Genomic DNA, 14,357 nt, shown 5'->3' on the forward strand with positions numbered 1-14,357 from the left:
CTATCCTATGCTTTGTTTTGTTATGCTATGCTATGTTTTGCTATCCTATGCTTTTTTGTTATGCTATGCTATGCTTTGTTATGCTAGGCTATGTTTTGTTATGCTATGCTGGTGAGGGTGCGTGAGGGTGTGTGAGGGTGAGTGAGGGGGTGTGAGGGTGAGGGGGTGTGAGGATGAAGGTGTGTGAGGGTGTTTGAGGGGGTGTCAGGGTGAAAGGGTGTGAGGGTGAGTGAGGGGGTGTGAGGGTGAGGGGGTGTGAGGGTGAGGGGGTGTGAGCGTGAGAGGGGGTGTGAGGGTGAGAGGGTGTGAGGGTGTGTGATGGTGAGGCTGTGTGAGGGTGAGGGGGTGTGAGGGTGAGGGGGTGTGAGGGTGAGTGAGGGTATTTGAGGGCAAGCAGGTTGTGAGGGTGAGGGGGTATGAGGGTGAGGGTGGGTGAGGGGGTGTGAGGGTGAGAGGGTTGTGAGGGGGAGCGGGTTGTGAGGGTGAAGGTGTGAGGGTGAGTGAGGGTGTGTGAGGGTGAGGGGTGTTAGGGTGAGGGGGTGTGAAGTTGAGTGAGGGTGTGTGAGGGTGAGTGAGGGTGGGTGAGGGTGTGTGAGGGTGTGTGAGGGTGAGAGGGTTGTGAGGGTGAGAGGGTTGTGAGGGTGAGGGTGTGAGTGAGGATGTGTGAGGGTGAGGGGTGTTAGGGTGAGGGGGTGTGAGGGTGTGTGAGGATGAGGGTGTGTGAGGGTGAGGGGGTGTGAGGTTGTGTGAGGGTGAGGTTAACAAATCAGGAGGCACGCTTTTGCCCGCCCATGCGTTGCTTTCTAAGTGTTTTGATTAGCTGCCGCCTGCCTGTAACTTAATCCTTTCTCCTATGTGTTTTGCATATTATTAGGGAAATACACAAACATCTTTTTGTTCTTTTCTTCTTCAAATAGAAAACATTTTCTATGAAAAGTCATATCTTTCAAGACGAAATCCCGCTGTAAACTTAGGGAACACTGGTTTGGTACATTTACAGGTACAAATCAACAAGTAAAATTCAGCAGAAACATTTGTCAACCAATTAACTTCTCTGTGATGGCTTCCCTCGTTTACATTGCAGTGTATTTGTCCACACCCTGACCTCACCTCGACATGCACACTCACTTCTACTCTAATAGGTATCAGTTATTACTACTGAAATTACACATGTTTGTGTAACATCCACAATGCTAGACGGCACCTGTGCATGAAGAACTCAAGACTTTTTAAAGTCTTGATAACTGACACATTTTATGCACTTAAGTCACTGTTATGCATCTAAAATGTTTTGTGTCTAAGGGACTGATTTAGAATTTTAGTGGACGAGTTACTGCATCGCAAACATGACCAATATCCTGTCTGCCTTAGTGCATATATCCTATGGTGCTCGTAGTAAAGTGATATCGGTCAGGTTTGTGACAGAGGATTTTATCTGCCAAACTCTAAATCACACATAACACACTTTTGGCTCTACGGTTTTGATTACATTATGTTTACGAGAAATGGTAATCATTCTCAAAAGCTGCTAAGACCCTGCTCAGGTAATTCTGAATGGAAATAAAGTTGATTAGCTTGGTGCAAATCTAAGACATGGCAGCGGAGTCTGAAGAATTGATCTATCAGAATGCTGGGGTGACTGGCAATTCAGAGCAGCTAGCGACCAAATGCTACTTGGATTGTAATCACAAGCTCTAAAATGGCTCATCATTCTCTGTGACATTCGCATGTCATAGTTTCCTATCTATGTGTGGCTGGTACAGCCTTTCAGCCTCTCAAGGTCGATAACATGAATACTATTGAGTTATGGTACAGTCAAACTATATCCCTAAGTATAATTAATAATTTGTTTATCTTGCCACGGTTTTCTAAAGTGATGCATGCTTCCTTTCTCCCACTTGTGAGTGCTTTGGGTGGGTTGTAGAAAAGTGGTGTCTAGTGGCACTGCTCAGACTTCAACAATTTAGATGGCTCGCCTATTCTACAGTGTGAGTCCGAAAGTGCATTACTAATCCTACAGTGTAGACACCTCTTTGAAGTTAAAGGCTTTGCACTTGCCTACACCTCACAGCCAAATCTTTTGCTGGGATTGTGGACAATTTCACTAGGCCTGACCCATGTACCTCCGTAACCTCCCCATTCCTTGTTAAGGCCGCCTACATTGTCCCCCGTTTTTTTCACACGGCTGCTTTGCAACTAGCTTTATACTATGCCATGCATATCCGCAAACGTGAGTTTAATTGGTATGGCTGCAGAATATATTACAATTTGTATTCAAAATATCAATTTGCATTGATATGCAAGTGCATCTATTTAGTGCTTCGTAGCCCTGACAAATTCTCAAAGCGCTTTAGGTTTAGGTAAAGGGTATCATGCTCCTATCGGAGTATTTAAGATTCAGTGTAACTTTTTCAAAAAATGTGATGCATATCCTATTAGTCACTTCATCGTTGTACACTGTAACTTTAAAAGCCTAATAATAAGTAGATACAACTAACAACTACTGTATTTGCTGTAAAACACCATAAAATATATTAAAAAAATAAAAATAAATATAAAACTAACAAGGGCTGCATTGCTAGCGCGTTTGCGAGGCAGTCGTCTTTCCTCTCTTTGCGAGCTTGCCCTTCCGGTTCATTGTGCCCTTGGTGAGGGGGGAGGGGCGGGGCTGTCTGCGCGGGAGACGGAACCTGAAAGCCACTGAGACAGCAGCGCTATAATGTTTCATAAAAGAAGGCCACATGAATCACCCCTGGGGAGACGGAGTGGGAACAGGATGAGGTCAGCGCATAACAGGCCTTTTAACCTTGAACATTGCATCCTGAGGTGGAGACAGACACATTTATGCTATCTTGTTGCCAGAGCCTTTCAGAAGGAAGAATAATTTCAATAAAATCCCCGTTTTGTCATGTAAGCATTATACAATAGCCAGATTGCTGGTGCCTCCTGCTGCTGGCGCGCACATTTCTTTAAAATATGCTTTGGGGGCTGAAAGACGTTTTTTTTTTTTTTTGGTATGATTGTCGTCTTTACCGAGTTGCTTTTTCTGGCCGAGAGTCACATGGGTATTGTCTGATGCATCGTGGTTGCCTCATAAATGATATCTCAGCGAATTCATGGCTGTTTGTAGCAAAAGGAGATATCCTGATTTTTGCGAAAGAAAAGAACAAGTCCTTAAAAACAAGAAGTGGTCAAAGAAGTGTCATGAGGGAGACGGGGAGAGGAAGGAAGAAGAGGGAACGTGGAGGGAAAGTGAATGCAGCAGGGGGCGGAGCGGATCCCTTTGAAGCACGGCCGCCATGAAAGAAGTGTGTGTTAATTAGGGGGAGGAGAAGTGAGGCCGAGTGCGCTGGGGAAGCAACAGATGGCTTTAATTTGAAGCTCTCGGAGGCAGACGGCTCGGATAAAAGCGCAGTCACGAGAACTCATGCACTTGTGGAAATCCGCTTTAGTTAAAGTTTTTGGGTTCACCGTAATAGGTCTCTCTACGAGACCTAAAAATGCTAAGAAAGTTTAAAAAAAAGCAAGCATGTATCCCCTTTACAAAATGTACCTAAACTAGCAATTACTAGAAGATTATTTTCAGAAGTATTTTAGAGGTGTTTAAGGTATATCTAATTTATTATTAAAATAAACAGGGGCAGAGTTAACTTGAGCGCCAGTAAGAAGGGGGAACTTTGAGGTACACCAAAGGTAACTGAGTGGTGTTAATGAGAAAGGAACAGAGTCCTAGATGGTGAGTGTAGTATAAGAGAAGTGATTTAAGCCATTGTGAGACACAGCTCCTTTTAGTCTAAACAAAGGGCATCATTTATTGCTCAGTGGTTGGCCCGCCAGCTCCCAGGGTGGCAAAGAAAATTACTTTCACCACTCCGATGGATTACCAACTGCCACATTCAGAGCTCAGCAGTAGCCCATCCATTACCTCTGTGCCGTTAGAGGAACTGGCGTCAGAGCTGTCCATCTGAAGGCACTACAAGTTTGGGGGGATGGCTGCCCGCTGTTGGGCAGATGTTCACCAAAGCAGGAGTTTGGTGACAAAAACAAATGCCCCTGTAGTGACATATTTACAAAGAAGTGACGGGGCGTGGCATTACCCTTCTTGGCTTAACGCTGCACCCCGCCACTTTTGAAATGCAAGCTGCACCGTATTTACAACAATACGGTGCAGCCCTGTTTTCAGCCTTCGCTGGCGCTAAGTTCAGCTGCTTAGTGCCAACGCAGGCATCCTTGTACCATAGTTAAGCCACTTAACGCTGCCTTGTAAATAAGGCCCCCTTTCATGCTATACTTAGTACGAAATGAGTGGGCAATGGGTGTTGAGGTGGGCGTTCAACCGCAACACCCATTCATTTTGACACTTCCCCCTATTTACAAGGGCAGCGTACATAGGAGGCAGCACCAAAATTAAGACTAGGGAAAACATGGTAATAACATGGAGAGATTTGGAGAAATGCTTTATTTCTCCTCATTTTTGCTGTTTCTATGTGTGCTGCATTATGCAGCACACATAGACACATCAAAATGCCATGCATGATTGTTTATGTGCAGGAAGGTCTCCCTTCCTGCACATAAACTATACTTTTAAAAATGACGAGTTGCGACCTCTATGTGTGCTGCACAAAGCAGCTCTCATCGAAGTTACAATCGCCATTTGAGACTTTTTATGTGCAGGACAATGTTTTTAAGCAGAAACAAAGACATTCACGTGCTGAGTGATTCTGCTTGAGTTTCAATTACATTTGATTTCATGTTAATGAAAACCACACACACTGCATGATTTATACATCCATGAGTGCAAGAAGATTTCATAAACATTATGATGTGTATATAAAAAATCTGCATGTATCAATAAATCGCTACTGGCGAGAAACATGATAAAATCTAGCAAGACTAAAATAAAAATAAAAATAAAAATTACATGGGAAAGTGTCTGCCGCCCCCTCCCCATCCCCCCCCCTTTGGGTTCCCAACTCCACTAACGTAGGGTTCAGCTCTCTCTAATTCCCATAAACTTTCTTATTATAAAGGCTCCGCCTAGATTCAGCCATGACAAATTCCCCCAAAATAAAAAAAATCTCTAACTTTGATCTAAATGGCCTTTTATTCTACAACTTTTCAAAGCTCACCTTCACAGCCCCAGTGTCCTGACTTAACCTGTTGTGTAACCCTACCACACAATTCTACAATGCGTCTTTGGGGACAGGTTTCCCTAGCTGCAGCAGCTGGTCGAATGCTCCTGTTTGTATTCTAAATGTCATACAATAGACTTTACAAGGCACCCAGGGGTCGCTCTCTCCAGCACCAGGGCCAGGTTCAATCAATTTGCCTGAACCCCAGTGCTTGGCTAGGGTTCAAAGCCTGGAGTAACAAAGGCGCTACATTCTTACAAAGGGCCCTTCACCGTGCATGGGAACAGGCTCAGCGTTTACGACACAGCGCTTAATAAGCGGCTCGTAGATTGACCTCCCAGCGCAGACTGCATCTATTCAACCCATTCATAAGGTATGTTTCACACTCCTCCCCGTCAAGTCAAAATTCTTTATTTCTAAGAAATAAATTCTTATAGAAATATTACATAGGCTTCATTTAACATACTTGCCTCCCTGCCCCTAACTTGAGGGTCCCATGTCAGCTTTCCACCCACCAAGAACTCCAAACAGCTATACTCATTACTAACTCCATTGGCTCAAATTTCAATATGGCGGACATGTTGCACGACACAAAACACAACACTTTTATCTTTCGGACCTACATTGAAAGCCCGTCTGTTTGAGAACTAGCTCCGTTCAGACCTCTACCTCTGTGCAGCCACAATTGGTTGTAACGTCAGAGTAATAAAGTGATAGGTCATGCTCACCACCTAACTTAGGAGTAGTCGGCCTGCCACCCATTAAGCATTTAACAAAACAGATTCCAGGATGCACTCTTGTTTACTCCCACCTTACACAACACTTTCCCTGTATCATGCCCTCTCTTGTCTAGGATGGCATCTTTCCATATTTTAACCACATCGCTGCGGCGGCTATTCCGCCGCAGCGCTAAGTGGGCGGGGTGGCCGCTCGGCGGCCGCATGCTGATGCCGGAACCGCTCCGTCATCAGCCGCGGTTGGGCTGTGCTCATGACGGAGCGGTTCCGTCATGGCCCCGCCCGCTCAATAGAACGTGCCGCGCAGGCGCGGCGGCAGGGCCATGACGGAACCGCTCCGTCATCAGCACAGCGCCACCGCAGCTGATGACGGAGCGGCTCTGTCATCAGCATAGAAAGGGTTAAAATGCGAGCCAATAAGAAATGAATGCAAGGTTTGTGGAAACGCCATCTATCCAACTTGAACGAAAGTCACCTCAAGTTGGCCCGCGCAGAGGCCATAGAAGATCGACAAGCGCACAGTGCAGCATCATGGCCCTCTGGGCCAGAGAGTTATTCCCCATTGTTGTAAGAGCAACAACTTTGTGCATTGTGAACATCCAAATTCTAAACCCTGACTGTATCTTTGAAGCCAAGATCGCCGTTCATGGCCAATCTTTGGCAGGCTGGAAGATGCCCGCACGAAAGACCTCCTCCCTTGGGTGAAGCATGGCCATCAGGCAGACTTTCTATGCTTCTGTCCCTGGGCTTTGTTGAATAGTTCTAAAAGAATCACACACTTGGACACAGCTCTGTGTAGGGGAACACGTAGAGTTGGCCACCGTCTGAGCTGTAAGGGCCAAGCAGTACAGCCCACAAGAGCTCATGGCTCTCAACTTCTTAAGACCCTCAATTATTTCCAACCCAATATGGCCTCATGAATGAATGAATGAATGAATGAATGAATGAATGAAAAAGAAATGAATTTAGCGCACGTTCACCAACGGCTTCTTGGCGCTAGATACCACCTCTTTCTTCCAAAGGAGTCAACCCCAGACGTACCTGGATCGCTAAACTGAGTCAGACACAAGTTACCTGTTTTCAGCATTCACTGAGTGTCCCTCCCTGCACCCCTCAGCCACCAACCCCTGGAATCGGACTTTATTTCTAAAATCTCATATTGAATATTCTGTCCTAAATGTGAATGCTAAAGGTGCAGTCTTTACCCCTTATCCAGTTTTTTTTCAAGTTAAGTCAAAATAGCTTTATTCGAAATCACACAGCAAATCATAAAAGTACAATAAAACAATTCAATATCTTCATTAAAATCAATTCCAAGTGTTAAAATACAATTTCAAGCACAAGAATGAAACACCCTGCTAAAAACCACAATACATAGTTGCAAACGTTAAAATTATCTAATAATTGCAAATACAGTAAGGCCGGATTTGCCTGTTTAAGTATGCTCATATCTTAAACTAGCCCATTTGGGGCAAATAAAGGTTATAAGTAAAGTGTCTAGTGTAGCAGCCATGTACATGAGCATGAGGGAGAGTCCTAAGACATGCCACCCACCTAATAACTGTGAAAACATCCCGTTTTTCTGCTTCTGTTTTACTTCCATCACCCCACACTCCCTGTCTCTTTATCTCATGAATACTGAGCCTGCCTGGTCTTGTTTCCAACTTGTGCCTCTTTGTTCCACCACCCCACGCACTCTGTCTCTTTATCTCATGAATACTGAGGCTGCCCGGTCTTGTTTCCAACTTGTGCCTCTTTCTTCCACCACCCCACACTCACTGTCTCTTTATCTCATGAATACTGAGCCTGCCTGGTCTTGTTTCCAACTTGTGCCTCTTTGTTCCACCACCCCACGCACTCTGTCTCTTTATCTCATGAATACTGAGCCTGCCTGGTCTTGTTTCCAACTTGTGCCTCTTTGTTCCACCACCCCACGCACTCTGTCTCTTTATCTCATGAATACTGAGGCTGCCCGGTCTTGTTTCCAACTTGTGCCTCTTTCTTCCACCACCCCACACTCACTGTCTCTTTATCTCATGAATACTGAGGCTGCCTGGTCTTGTTTCCAACTTGTGCCTCTTTCTTCCACCACCCCACACTCCCTGTCTCTTTATCTCACTCTTGAAGGTTCTTCATTATCCATGCTTTCTGTCTTTGTCACTGTTTTATTATTTTTCTCTCCCTCTGAATTCCTTTTCTGCCTTTTTTTATCTCTTGTTCTTGATCAATGTTTGATGATGAAAAATAAATCCCAGTTCCCAATTAATGAGTGCAGGTGCCCCCTCAAACTAAGCACTGGGTACCAGGGGATGAGAGCTGCTCTTTGTTTCCAGAGCCTCCTCGGAGACCTGAGCTCCTTGCGTCACTTGGATTGAAACTGCATCAAACCAATTAAAAGGATGCTTACAGGAGGAATGGATTAATCCTCACTTATGTGACCGCAGTGGAACCTGAGCTTAACCCTGAACTATATAAGCACCTGCCATGCAGCCCCTCTGTCTCAAGAGCCGTCTGTCCCCTAACCCATTATTCACAAAAAGAGAGGTTTCAGCCAGAGGACGTTTATGCACATAGCAACCATCAGGGGCAAGAGAAAAAAGAAATAATAGATGCAAAGAAGAAAAAAAGAAAATACCCACAGCTTTTGTCTTTTTCAATATATCTACACAAGAATAACTTTCTCCACTTATATAGATATACATTTTGGTTTAGCCCTTGTCTTATAATCAGATATTGAAATCTAGGGGTGTGAAACAGCAGACCTGGAGGGGAGCTCAGAATTCTTTGGGGGGAGATTAAAAACTGGACCAATGTTTCCTAATCATTTACGCAGTCCAGTACGGCATCATCTATGCTGCACGGTGTGTAAGGTTTACTGCGCGTCTATACTAAGCAGGAAGTTACAACATAATTCTTTACCACACAGTTAAGTATCACAAAGGACTTGTTCAGGCATTTTATAACACAGGACTTTTTTTTTTAATAACATACTTTTTATATCACTTAAATAAGAAGTATTTTTTTCTTGATAATCAAATCTATTGATATTTAAAATAAACCACCCATTTACATTGAAAGCAAAATCAAGCACATTACCTCGATGATTATTAACAGTAGGGGTGATGACATAGACCTGTGTAGCAAGCTCCAGAATAGGTACTTGTGCAAGTTTATCGCGACACATAGGAACACATTCACCAATCAAGACAATAGATTGAACCATTTACCCCAGATCTTTTCGAACAGTTCAGGGCAGCCCCGGGCCTCAAAGAGGGGTTCTTCTTGGTCCCGCACCAGTCCACCCCTTGTCGCCACTTCCGTACAGTAGGTGCCTTGGCCTGTGACCAGACTGCCGCAATATCTCGTTTCGCCACTGCCACTGCGGTCCCAAGAAAGCGTTTATCGGCCTGAGATCCATCTAGGCCATCAAACACACCTGCGAAGGGTCTAATAGTAAAATGAAGGGGTGTTTAGTGGTAGAGGGAGGTAAGGAGTGTTTAGTGTCCGGGGTGAGCAGTGGTAAAAAGAGATAAAGGGTTTTTAGGGTTTGGGCGGATAGTGGCAAGGGGCTTTTAGGGTTCAAGGAAGGGTAGTGGTAAAGACTGGGAAGGGGTTTTAGAGTTTCAGAGGCAGGTGGTGGTTAAAGGGAGGTAAGAGGATTTTAGGGTTTGGGGCAGGTAGCTGTAAATAGTGTTAAGGAGTTTTTAGGGTAGAGAGATGGGTGGAGGTAAAGGGAGGTATGGATAGGGTTTTTTTTAGGAACAGGGGCGTGTGGTAGTAAGGTTTTCATAGGGTTCAGGAATGAGTAAAGGTAAACAGAGTTAAGGGTTTTTGTGGTTTGGGGAGGGTAATGGTAAAGAGAGGGAAGGGCTTTTAGGGTTCAGGGACCATTAGTGGTAAAGGGGGGTAAGTGGTTAAATAAAATAGAGGATTTGGGGAGTAATCCCCGTAAAACAGAAATGGAAAATAAATGTAGTAAAGGGGTGAAGTTTGATGTGGTAACCCCCCAAAAAACGCACACATTCACATATATCTGCAGGAGCACAGCCCCCCGCCGTACATTGCTTTAGGTCCGGCCCTGCGCCCAACTTCATGTGGGCTGCCGACCCCCACGGCCTTTGGTTGTGCATAGCAGGGGGTTAGTCGAAGGGCCTAGTTTGCGGCTAGGCCCTGAGCCCATCTGCTGGCCAACCCCTAAGATCTTGGAGCACCCGCAACCCTGCCTTTTTTTTAGTTCTGGCATTAGCCAAGATCGTTTTGATTAAAAAGAAAATAAATATGTATTCTGGGGCTTCTTTAGAAGCCCCCTGCGCCAACAGTACGTTACGTTTCCCATGTTAAAAATGGCACAAAATTGGTGCAAGGGGCCCACTATATTTATATAAAGGGGGTTTCAACCAGCTGTCTTCATCAATTGGTCTGGTGTGTCTTTCACATTTTGCTTCCACCTCCAGAGCATACAGCATGGGACAGGGGATCAGCCCACCTCAGCTATTGGATAATTTCACTTTTATCAACTATATTTTGCTCTTTCACAAGGAGCACATCTGCACACATGGTAGTTCCGGTCCGTGCCAATGTTTTTACTTTATTGCTTTGATGTTGCCTTTGTGTTTTGATTTGGGTGTGATTTGGGTGTTGACAGCAGACGCCTTCTACCAGGTCTTCCATATTGAGCACAGGGCGCATTCCAGATTCATCAGTTCCTTCTCCTGCTTATGGTCTAGCCTTTGGTTTGTCTGATTGCTGCTATTTCACGGCACAGCAAACGGTGCCCATTTGAAACTGTTGTTCATTAAGCTGTAATTTTTTAGTATTTGTGGAAGGAAGTACACATTTATACCTACACTCCCATATGTCATGCTGGTATTTAAAGTGAGGACTACGGTTATATTTGTAAACCAATGTAGTCCTGTTTTATGTTTTTTTAGTATGCTGTTATGTATGCAAACCAATTTAACAAGTATGTCCTGCTAAGTGATTTTACTTATAGTTACAGCATGTGTCCGTTTCACAACAAGCACATATACACACAACGTAGTCTAGTTCACCGTCAGGTAAGGAATTATCATTGTAAGCTTTGCTTTTTTGAACCAACAACATTTTTTTTGCTTTAGTTAATGGTGGTTTTTTTCCATTGATGATGGCCCAGCTACCTCTCGAACAATAACGTTTTGCACCAACCATGAAAGAACAAACAAGAATTGCAAAAACCAAAAGGCTTGCGGACAACACCATACCTATTGGCTTTGCCAAAGCCTGTTATTTTATAGCACTGTGGTACAACGGTACTACAGCAAAATTACACAGGTGTCACGATGAGCGTTGTGGTAGTACCACAGTGGAGTGCGCCGCGGTGGCGTGCACTGTGAAAAAAGATATTTAATTCGATCCCTTCTAACTCCACAAAGGCCAGAGGGTCAGAGTAACCCTTACATGCCGCCTTATTCCTTATTTTTATTTGGTTTTGCTTTTTTACATCAAAAGGGGGAAGATCTTGGGGGACGAGGCAGGGATGGCCGTTGTCCCTGTTGCTGTTTGCGCTCACACGAAAGCCTTTGGTCTGTTGCATTCGGCGAGACCCTGTAATAAGAGGGTTGCGCTGGTATGAAGACTGGGAGGACCGTATCTCGCTCTACGCAGACAATATTTTGGTATACTTACCTTCCCTATATAGATCCCTGCGTAGAGTCTTAAATATCTTCACTAACTTTGATACATACTCCGGGTACACGATCAATTGGACAAAATCTCTTATTTACGTGGTTAAAGGCAACTTACCGGTCCTACCAAAAGACTATCAACTCAAGATAGTAACGGAGGGGTTCAAATACGTGGGAATTGTTGTCACTAAAGAGCAGAACTGTTTTACAAGGCCAACCTTCTGCCACAACTGCAGTGACTGAACTGTGACATAGAACACTGGCAGTCCCTTCCTTTGTCACTCTTGGGGTGAGCCGTATTGTTTAAAATGATGTTGTTGCCTCATTTTTTATACATTTTGCAGAATTTGCCTGCCCTGGGTTGCATTTTAGACAGGTGGAGAGTGCACAACGAACACTGCTCTGGGGGAGTGGCCCGCCATGTATCTCATTCCCAAAACTGGTTAGAAGCTGGTACGATGGGGGAATCGGTATGCCAAATATCAGGAAATATTATCAGGCGGTGCAGTTGGCAGCCATCAACCACAGTATGTATCAGCCCCCCACAGATCCAGGCTATGCAATGGATAGATGGCTAGTCCCTGGGGTAACTGCACGTGGGCACTATACTCGAAACCTGCAAATTTCCGTTGACAGGCCCGACGAAACACTCAGTACAAGTGTGGCAATCGGTCCAGAAAACTATGGGATGGGCCAAGATAATAACTCGGAGCGCCCCACTCTGGGACTCGGAACGGTTGGGAGACCTCTGGAAATCGAAGGGGTTTGATAGGTGGGACCTGATTGGGATTTTGTGGGTGGCTGATCTTTGGAAATGGGGGAGGTGCTGCCCTTTACAACTGTACAGCAAAAATATGAGCTTGCAGACTCGGAAAGATTCAGGCATCTTCAGATAAGACATGCACTACAGGTAGTCATCCCAAGGGGAGAGACCCCTCCCAAGGTCTCTCCCATCGAGGACAGGCTTTTGGATGGTTACATACCCAAAAAGCAATTTTCTTGACATACTTGAGACTGATAAATCATTTGCCTGATCCCCTCCAGCCACATCGGGCGTAGTGGGAAAGTGACTTAGCAGAGCTTGATGAAGACGAATGGATGGAGGCGTTTGCGTCCCCAAGGGAGGGGGCTATTTCCTCTAAGTTGAAGTTGGTGCAATTGAAAATACTACACAGGATCTATGTTACTGGGCCAGCACTGGTCAAGATATGATATGGAGATGAGACTAGTTGTCGATTGTGATGTGGTCAAGAAGGCACTTTTTTCCCATCATATGGGAATGCCCTCACATTACTAGATACTGGAGAGCGGGTCACTTGTGTATGGGTAGTTATGGAACAGACAATAGCTATGGAGACCAAACGCTGCCTCCTAAACATATGGGAACCAACCGACTTGGGTAGCAAAGAGAATGCTTGGGTGACTTTAGGATTGATGGTCTCCAAGAGGAATATTGCACTGAAATGGGGGGTGCACACGACCCCAACACTACGGTAGGGGGAAGGTCACATGGACTGGTGCATGTATCGAGAAAAAACAGTATATGTATAATGAGGCTGCCCTAGAAAATAGATGCAAATATCGGGTAAATGGAACGCATATAGGGGTAACATATGTGAACCACCCACATTGCCAGCGCAACCGTCCCTGGAAGAGTCAACACCCTGATATGTTACTGTTCAGTGTATGGTAATTTTCATGTGATTATATAGAACAGTATGTTGAATGTCGCTGAATATCATGACATTTGAGTTGGACTACTTGTAAGCTGTGATGTTGTTATGGTTATCAATAAAAAGAAATAAAAAAAAGGGGGGAAGACCTTGAGTACTAAAATGTCACCTGCAACGTACTCTTCATGTTGCTGCCAGCCAATCACATCACATGCTTGGACCCTCTGGTACCGCAGTAGTACTGCAGGAGTATTGCACCAGTAAATCAGATCACATTTTGAGCTTGCAGTAATACAGTACTCCGCGGTAGTACCGCAAACGCACTGCATCACTATAACAACATACATTTTGAGCCTTAATTTCTCATAAACCACTCAGCAGATTTCCACAAAATTGCAAAAAACATACTTTCTGAATCAACATCTAGCTTTCTGCCACATTTGGTGTATTTCTGTACTACTGGTCAATTTTCCTATGGAAAATTGCATGGGCAAAATGTATTTTGAGACCCTAATTTTTCTAGGTTCCCACTTGATGGATCACCCCAAAACTTTATAAAAAGGATCTGAGTTGGTTTAGCCTTTTTTAGGGAAAGTTTCGCAAAGATTTGTGAAACTATGCCAAAGTTTATTAAAAAAACTAAAAATCCATTCCTAATGGAAACCCAGACCTTACTATAATAGATAGATAGATAGATAGATAGATAGATAGATAGATAGATAGATAGATAGATAGATAGATAGATAGATAGATAGATAGATAGATAGATAGATAGATAGATAGATAGATAGATAGATAGATAGATAGATAGATAGATAGATAGATAGATAGATAGGTAGATTTATCTCAAAGCAATAAGCTTTCAGGATTGTAATGCTGCATAAATTATGCAAAAAAATAAGTAAGGAACCAAGGTTACTTCCCAAGTTTTTAACACCAGCAGCACTCTAAAACTGTTCACCTCAAATGCCTGTTTTTCTATCACAGTTTTTAAGCATAGGATTAGCATAGTGCCATCAAAGCTGAGCTAAAAAATTACAAAAGCCTTCTGCTATGTCACTATTTTGATAAGTTCCTAATGTATATGGTAGAGGGCCCCGCACGCTTACTTAGTGCCCCACAGGCACTTTCCTTGCTTTGTTTTCAGCCACA

Source organism: Lissotriton vulgaris, chromosome 5 (assembly GCF_964263255.1).
Source record: "Lissotriton vulgaris chromosome 5, aLisVul1.2, whole genome shotgun sequence".
Classification (NCBI taxonomy): Eukaryota; Metazoa; Chordata; class Amphibia; order Caudata; family Salamandridae; genus Lissotriton; species Lissotriton vulgaris.